This window comes from Hesperophylax consimilis, chromosome 3 (genome assembly GCF_061612785.1).
Source record: "Hesperophylax consimilis isolate HC1 chromosome 3, BYU_Hcon_1.0, whole genome shotgun sequence".
Classification (NCBI taxonomy): domain Eukaryota; kingdom Metazoa; phylum Arthropoda; class Insecta; order Trichoptera; family Limnephilidae; genus Hesperophylax; species Hesperophylax consimilis.
This window is the reverse complement of record NC_142838.1, coordinates 12,545,417-12,554,664: the sequence shown is the minus strand read 5'-3', so window position 1 is coordinate 12,554,664 and position 9,248 is coordinate 12,545,417. Positions and strand designations below refer to the sequence as shown.

The following is a 9,248-nucleotide window of genomic DNA, read 5'->3' as shown; positions in this document are numbered from 1 at the left end:
TATTCATATGTCTATGGTCACTTCACTTTTTTCATCTACATAATATATAAAAATGAATGTTTCTTTGTTTGTCCTGTACGCGTTCCTATACTATTCATCCGATTGCGATGTAAATTACAAAGTTTGTTCTTATTAGCGCCAGGGGTGTTTAGAGAGTGGTTTGAGTGGTAGAAGAAGGAAGACTTAACGCATTATCTGCACTGGAATGAGTTACGTAGTCAATTAAAGTCGGTGTAATGTAGTTTTTAATAGTAACACAGCGGTATACAGTATTTGGTAAATGGTAGAAAAAGTCAAGGAAGACTTAATGGAACATCCCACTTTGGACGGCAGAAAAATTAGGTATTTTTTATGATTTTTTTATGTTCCTATAAACGATTTTGATGTAAATATCTCTTGAAATGCATGTAAATTTTATTTTACACAATTTATGTTTCCCTCGTAGCAGCTTTCTCGTATCCCCTCGAAAAAAGTTATGTCAGCTTCGTTATTTCTGAGTAGATTTATCTTTTGTTCAGTTTTGAGTTTTGATGATTTTGAGTTCAGTATGATTATGGCTACTGTACGAACTTGAATTATATATTTTTTTGCTCTCCAAAATATTTTGATATAGTGATATTTTTTTTATTTTAAAAAGTACCTAAAATCAAAATTGTCAAATATTTCCTGCAGTAGCCATACATGTGGCGAATGTTCAAAATAGTTAATTTTCTTCAAGTCATCTGGTATCTGGTTCTGGCTGTTTTTGTATATAAAGCCGAGAGTTTTAGGAAGGGGCAGAGCAGCTAGGCTAACGTTTACCTGCTCCTTCAAGTAATAGCACGCCGGAGAGTGTCCTCAAATACTTACGACAATTAGATATTTATGAAATTTATGCACAATATTTTTTAAGTTGTCTCTTTTCTAAATACATTTCAAAAATCTATTTTTTTAAGATGATAATGTGGGATGATAATTTCTTTAAACAAAAGAAAACAAAGAAGGTGAAATATTATAACAACTCTAAACTAATTTTTCGAATTTAGTCGTAAGAATTTGTCTTAAAATGTGTGTTCAAATTAAAGCTCATAAAATCTGACAAATTATTCAACATGGTGCAATGATTCGAGCCTTCACTTTTTTCCACCGATTATCAAATTGAGGTCGTGTGCGGAAAAACAATATTATCTCAAAATCATCACTGTCGGAGAAATTGGTACTTATTGGTTGGTTGTTGTGAATAAACCTTTATTCAACCGGCTTGTTGGTACCTACATATTTTAGTTTAATATGTAATGTGTGTTGGGTAATAACGTAATGATTAAATGGAAACGTTTCTCTGACAAATAAGGTTTATTATTAAAATAGGAACCATTAAATTTTAAACGGAAGGACAGCCTTGTAAATGGATAAGTACCAACACGAAAACTAACAAAAATAGAACGAAAAACATCAACGCGTGGTCAAGAACGAAAGTGGAAAACAATCTTCGCAGGATACATCTGTAATTACAATTACCCGATCTGCACCAAGTCAGATAACTTCTTTACTTTTTTTACCCATTACCACACGAGGACGTCAAACTCAAAGTAAGTAAAAATATTAATAGTCGGGATTGATATTACTAATCACGTGAAAACAATAATATTATCAGAAAAAATATTTGGAAATCAGTAATATAATCCCAATTCGAGATGCATAAATATCAATTGAACATTGTGACTTCTTCGACTTTAGAGGTACAATCGGAAGATCTTGGCTGACTTACACGATCAAGAAGAGTTGATAATCCATGAAGGCCTACTTTACTGTTTACTACTTTACTATCTACTTTATTTTTGGGGAAACAAACAGTTTTACAATTTTATTGCATTAACCAGTGAAGTTTCCACATAAAAATCATGTTACGTGTAGAAAAAAACATAAATAAACAGAAAAACATAAAACACCTTAATGAAAATAACTGGGATATCTTAGATATCTTACTCAGGGGGAAAGGATACGTAATTAACAATATAAATTACAAACCAAGCACAAATGGAAAATATCAGCATCTGAAAATATATGAAAATATTTAAACCGTTTGCAATTATTTATCGAATCGGAAAATATGTATCTACATGCCTACATAACAGCTGACACATTATCGAAATGTTTTCGATTAGAAAAGATTATAAACGTATGTTGCTATAGTAGTTAGGTACTTACTTATTGTTTATAAGCGTTTTTAGAACAATATTTGAAAAATTAGATTGAGGTACTTACGTAATTTTTTTATAGTATATGTATGCAAATTGCAACTGTAAAATTGAAAACGTTAAAAGAAAATAAAATTTAGGTAAGTACCCACCTAATATTTATATATCGATAAAGTATTTAAATATGTACCTTCACTTTCATCTCAAAATTCAGCCAACCAATTTACATCCCCGATTGATTCTTGGGTTGTGAAATCATATCAATGATTTGTATGCTAGCATGTAGGTAGGTTAGGTACCTACTAATCGAGTAGATTCGTCGGTATTAAAATTGTGAAATATCACTTAGGGCCTTGTAACTTGCAAGATTATGATTATTAAAGGCCAGTGAAATTGCGACATTTCCTAAGGGGCTTATATTACACTTGTAAACAAATACAAAATATATAGGTAAGTACCTAGGTACTTTTTTATGTGAATCCGTACAATAGTCCCAACTGCTCCCAACCATTTGGAGCCAGTGAGACTATGGCATCCCCACATGGAGAAAAATGAGTATTGCTGATATTTTAGAATATTTATGAACACGTGTTCCAACATCGCCATAACACCTTCGTTTTTTACTGATAGTTTATTGGGAAAACAGCCTATTCATTCGTTAAAGGCCTGCAGTCCTGTTTTTAACCGGAATACGAATAATTTGAAGAGATTCATAATTAGCAATATTTTATATCAGTAAGTTTTCTCCGTGCAATTGGGGTATGTAGTGAGGTTAAACGTAGTGGGGAGGGGAAGGAGATGGGGTAGACGAATGTGGAGAAGCACCTGGATATTCAGATCTGGTCACCAAACATTGTCAAAGCCATTCTGGCAACGTTTCAATTCTGAATGATGGTCTTGCACCAGGGCCGATACTGAGAGTGTCTTTCACTGTTTATCAAGTACTATATTTAAATCGTCATCGCCAAGAAACGCAGTGATATTTACTCTATTTGACAACACAAATAATGCCAGTAAAATTATTTAGGTTAATCCATGCGAATGCATAGGTATAAATCGATAAATGACTAACGTAATCGGTATCTATTTAATAAAACAAAATGTATGAAATTAAAAAAATGCTTTTTACAACGGTTAATTAACAATTCAACTATGGTAATTATTGCGTTTAGTGGAATAATGAACAGCTTTTACCCCTTCCAAACTTCCATTCACATGCATGTTTAAAACTGCAATGTTGTGCCATGCAAGTGTGCGAAGCAAAAAGTGTTTGAAAACAGAACTACTTCTCTTTTCTATGACATGGAGGTATCAATAACGTGCCTTATTTTTCTAAAGCCTAAAGAAAATAATGTTATTAATTTAGATTGAAATACATAAAATCTATATTTTCCTGCGTTTCGCAGACTTCAAACCACGTCCTCCACATTTTAATAAAACTGGTAACAAAGTTCATATTCTTTTCTTGATTTTTGTATTACGTAGTAATTCTTAATAGTCATGTAAACGGGTGCCAAATATATAATTTTATAAAAAATATATTAGTTGCGCCCATTCGAACATAGAACTGCACATTCTAAAGACAAACCAGTCCAATAGCGTGAAAGATTTAGAACGAACTTGGGCAAAGAGGACCGCATCGAGAATAAAAAAACGAATATTAGAAATTAATTAGGAATAGTAAAATAAATTTGAGATTTATTTTTTAAAGGTAAACTAATGTAAGATAAGAGAATAAGACAAGGTTTTTAATGCATAGCACATAAAGGATAACAAATCATTATAAGCAATAATTACTAAGTTGTTTACAGGTGAAAAAATATAGTACATATTGAATTATTTGGCGGGTTGGGAATAAGCCGACGTAGCTTAGTGATTCAGTGCACCTGACCGGCAATCAGAAGGTGCGAGTTCAATTCCCGTCAGCGGCATTTATTTTCACTCGGGAGATATTTTCAATTAGTATGGATATTTCAGGCGAGTAATTATTGCTTATAATAATTTGTTAATTTTGAGATCAGTGCGAAATTTATGTGGCTTGTTTCTAAAAGCCGATATCAGTTTTTCAATTTTTACGATTCCTCAGTAGAAATACCTCGTTTTAGCAAGTTTTAATTTATTTTAGAATACGTAAGATAACCCAATTTGAAGGCGAAATCACAAAAAAATATATTGCGACGTATTTAGGATAGGTTTTAAATGCTGTCATCATATTTTAATATACACTTATACTAATTATACTATATTATGTGAATAGGTTCATACCTACTTAAACTAAACTAAAGTCAGAACTGTGAGAATCACACTGCAGGAGAGAAAACTGATTGGTTGAAATTTTGAGTTGAACGCCACAAATTTTGTAATAAGTGTTGGTAACTTAGGCATAAAACAGGATAATTAAAGAATGTTGGATTTATTATTGTTAAATTCACCAAAAGAAGAAAATATAGTTGTAATGCTAACTTGCGACATTTATCGTAAATCAGCTTTTAAATTTTTTTTGGATATTTTCGAGAATGCGCTGTCCTCCTGATAGTAAGAAAGGCTTAATATGAACTAAGTTGCTTTAAAACGATATAAATCGGTATTAGTAGGTAGGTATCTGCACCTTTCTAACTTGGAAGCACTTGGAAGGCATTGTGAAGTAAAGTGACTCATTATCAGAGATATATTCTGGTTATAGATATATTGTTAATTTGAATACTATAAGATTTTTAAGTCTGTGGGCAATATAACAACAAAATGCTGACTCGACCTCATTGACAAGAAAAGTTTAGTACAGTAGGTCAAGATTTGAAGAAATTCGGCCCTGCCTCGGCGGGAAGTGGGGAGACCTGCCGACCAACACATTGCGTCACAAATACATAAAGACTGTTGCATAAAACTGTGATGTCAGATGTTGCCATCGCCTTCTCGCCGCACCGCTCAGGGCAATCGAGAAAGAGACGTATACCGTCGAGCGGCAAGTGACTCCACGCAACAGAGACTGGAACTCCTTCGGCAGTCGTGTTGCTTGAATCCAACTGGAATTATCGTTTTTCTTCACTTTTCTGCTCAAATATTTATGTGTCTATAAAACATAATTCGTTGAACGAAGGTCGTACTTTATGCAAACAAAGTGGAGTGAGAACACAAAGGATTACTACTGCTGACTGATTCAGTTTTTAAAAGGGATTACTATCATTGATTTGGTAAGTTTGTTGTTATATTAGCATTTTATTAAATGTCAGCAGACTGGTAAAGAATATGTGGGTAGATATCTACAACCTAACTACATCAATTTTTCACAAAATCTCTGAGAAATGATCGGTTTTGTCGTACTTGCAGGAAATTGGGCAATCCCTCAATTATTAACAAAACATACTACATGCGGACGGAAAATGCATTTCATAATTTACAATGAGTTGCAATAAATGCAATAACCATTTTATAATGATTCTAAATCACTATGAAATTGAAAACTACTTTTTGTATTTTCGGCCGATTATAATAATAATCATCGTTATGCGGTACCTACCTATCAACAGCGGTTTGTTACATACATTTATAATAAATCTTTCGTAATAATTTCCTAATTTGTCTACAGAGAATACGTTAGTGTCTAATACATTAATAACAGTTATTATTATTTTCTATTTCATAAATATTTTGGAGGTAGGAAAAAATAAGACATCCCGTAAAAAACATTTTTTGTTTCTATACTAGCTGACTTGTACCTGCTGCTGGAGGTTATCCTTAAAAGATAGACATATACCACAGCGGAATTTTCTGTAGGTTTTTTTAAGAAATATAATTCCGTGTTACATTATTTTGATGCATCTCATATGGTTTAGTCAGCGTTATCAATGTAGTGCCAGAAAATATATTTTATGACTTGATCATAAAACATCGACTTTTCTCTACTTTCTATAAATATAAAATGCATGTATCATATATGTAAACCTTCCGGAAAAAAATCTCTAATGAATAATGAAAACTCTATAAAAATCCGTTGCGTAGTTTAGAAGAACTAAGGGCACAAACAGACAGACGCGGATACCCACTTTATTTTATACTATGACATGTAATTCAACTATTTTCAATTTTCGACGTTGAATTTTTGACCTTTCTGTCTGGTAGCCAATTAAATATATATGGTTACATGATAACTCAACACAGTGACAATTCAACACACCTAAAAAGTGATATTTTTTAATTTATTTTTTTTTTTTTTTTAAAAGAAAGACAAACATTCCCAGGTTATGAATAACCCAACAATGTTTGAAAATCTCCTACTACCACCACAGAAAGCCGAAAATTTTGCTTGTGTTGTGATGGAGGACTTAGCCAGCCGAGGAATCGAACACGCGACGCTCGGGTGAGACCCAAGCGCTATGCCCACTCAACCACTGACCGGTATAAAGTCAAAATGTCATGATATAAAGTCAAAATGATGAAAATGAAAAATTTAAACCTAAACTAACCTATTTAACCCAGTTAATAAAGTTTTTGTGTCATCACTTTCCATGACTTTATATAACTTTTTAAAGATGTGATGAATTATCATTTTGATGATTTATCCGTTCACCAATATATGGTTTGACTGAATGTTGAACTTTCCTACCCAGGGACTGAATAAAATAAGTAACACTTCTTACACATAAGCCAAATCTTAATTGGATATTACCAAGATTTATTTCGTATATTTCAGAAAAATACGTGTGTGTTCGCGAACGCCACCAAAAGTTGATAAAATGCATTGTCATCGACAAGTAGTCTATATGCCGAGTTTTAAGTCGATCAGAAGTCGGGAATGGTGTGAATTTCCTCTTCCAAGTTCATTGCCCAAACCAATAGTGACATTATAATAGATTTATTTAAAAACATGATGTTATTTTGCACCGATATGTCTACAATTATTAATAAACCTTTCAAAAGTACAATAACTATTGGACAAAAACATTGATATCTGACTGACGAAATTTGACTTTTTATTAATTAGGTACATGTCACAACCTTCAACTTATTGGTTAAATACGCATTGTGTTAAACATCAAAAACAAAATTCCAAAACCCTGAATCTAAATTGTCATCAAGTGGTTAATTTTACCAGTCGTGTCAGCCTCCTTGAAACAAGTTTACCTTCGCCATACACTTTCATGGTTATACATGGATACCTCGAGCAAATACAAACAACTCAGGTATTGCACAAAACAGGTCAGGTGTGGGCAGTGGGTTTGTCAGTCCTCAATGATTAAGATTGAACGAATAATTAATCATAATGTCTTAACTATATTATGCTAATTTCTTATTCAAAGAGAGCAATTAACTACAATAAAGCATTTTTCTGAATTCAGATGTTAAAAATCTTTCAAAGATATTCAATGCAAATTAAAGATTAGGTTAGATGTCAAAAGATACCACTATGACAAAATGACTGCTTCTTTAATAAGCAAGGTTATGTTTGAGCTATAATAATAAACAGATCATTTTGTCCACTCCACCTTTGAGCCCAGTTATGCAGGTCGAGTCAAATTTATGCGTGTTGAGGTAGGTCTACCTAGTAAGAAATAAAACCAAACAAATTTAATCATTTCATCGTTCTCCATGCGTTTATTGTGTCCATTTGAAAGCAGAAGTTACCAACCTTTTTCAAAGATGATAAGGCTAGTACCTACCTAAATATTTTAAGCATAGAGTGCTGTGTATCATGAACCATGAACCTAGGCTTTTTATGTTCTTGGCATGAGTGCACCTAGAACAGAGGTACACAGACCGCATACCTGTGCCCTACACTAAAAATGACTAGATACTTAATTTTTTGTTAGGTTTTTCATCACTTTTCTAGTAGGTAGCTTTTTTCTAGTAGATGGATATCAGATTTTCGTCAATAAGACCGTTTTGGGCTTAAAATTATTAGTTATCACTTTGCTGGAAGCTAAAGGAAAAATTAAGTCAACATTTTCATAAATAAAATGGTTTTAGACTTCAGAAGTACCTAGCTAAAAATTGATAACAGATACAATAACTTAAGTAATAACAAATTTTTGGGTTTAACTTTAGTATTTAATCTTAGGATGCCACTTTTGTAGTAGTCAATCGTAAAATTGAACCCAAATTGTCGTGATAAAGATGATTTTGTATTTGACTATTAGGTGCCACTTTTGTAGTGGCCAAATGTGAAATTGACCATGGATTGTTGTGATGAAAATGATTTGGCATTTGATTATTAGGTGCCACTTGTGTGTCATACGTAAAATCGAACCCAGATTTTTGTGCCAAAGAAGAGTATAGAATAGTAGTAGTCAAACAACGCCAAGGAGAGGGTCCTGCGTTCACGTCCCAGATGTAACCATACCTTTTTCAGACTTTCCTGTTTAAAATTTTCTTTTAAGAATCGCTAATATTGTCTTAAATAATTAATTTATTAAGATTAATACTTTGACACAAGATGATGTTAGAAGTTTATTTTAACCAGAGTTAAATCAGAACATTTAACCTGGACCAGTAATATTACATTAACTAACAGAGGGAATAATTATTTTGTACATTTTCAAGGTAGCAGAGCAGACCTCTGGGATGGTGGTGCAATCCAGAACTATTGGAACGTGAAGTTCCAGATTTCTCAATCATGCTACAATGAAACCGGATGTACATCTCGCTAAAAATGATGGCTGCAGCGTCTTTATGGGTCATGTTCGTATGGATAGCCCTATTTATTTTGTTAAGTCCTTTGACGGTATTCTTCGTTGTCTGTCTCCCTCAGTTACCTCTGTTACTGGTGCGAAGGATATGCTACATTCCATTTGATTATATCTAGATCATATGTTTAATTAAATACACTTCAAGTGCCTACCTAAATCATTATATAATAAAACGAAAATAGTTTATGTACAAAGATTTCATATTATTTAAATAACGCTTGGGGGGTATTTCCACATCCTCGTGATAGCTTATCTACAGGATACCTCGTATTGATAAATAAACAGTCACAACAGAACACAAAACTCAGCTAACTTATTTGATATATCGCCTCTTTTCATAGGTTTGAGTACCGAATAGTAAACTCAGTCTTTATAAATAAATAAATAA

The 9,248-nt window shown here is 32.8% G+C and overlaps 1 long non-coding RNA gene across 1 annotated transcript; it reads left to right on the top strand.

The window, feature by feature from the left end:
• The first annotated feature begins 5,153 nt into the window (after window positions 1-5,153).
• LOC149424973 (uncharacterized) lies at window positions 5,154-9,144 on the top strand. Its single transcript, XR_016305661.1, has 2 exons — window positions 5,154-5,368; window positions 8,715-9,144. It is a non-coding gene; the product is annotated as an uncharacterized LOC149424973 (long non-coding RNA).
• The last annotated feature ends 104 nt before the right edge of the window (window positions 9,145-9,248 follow it).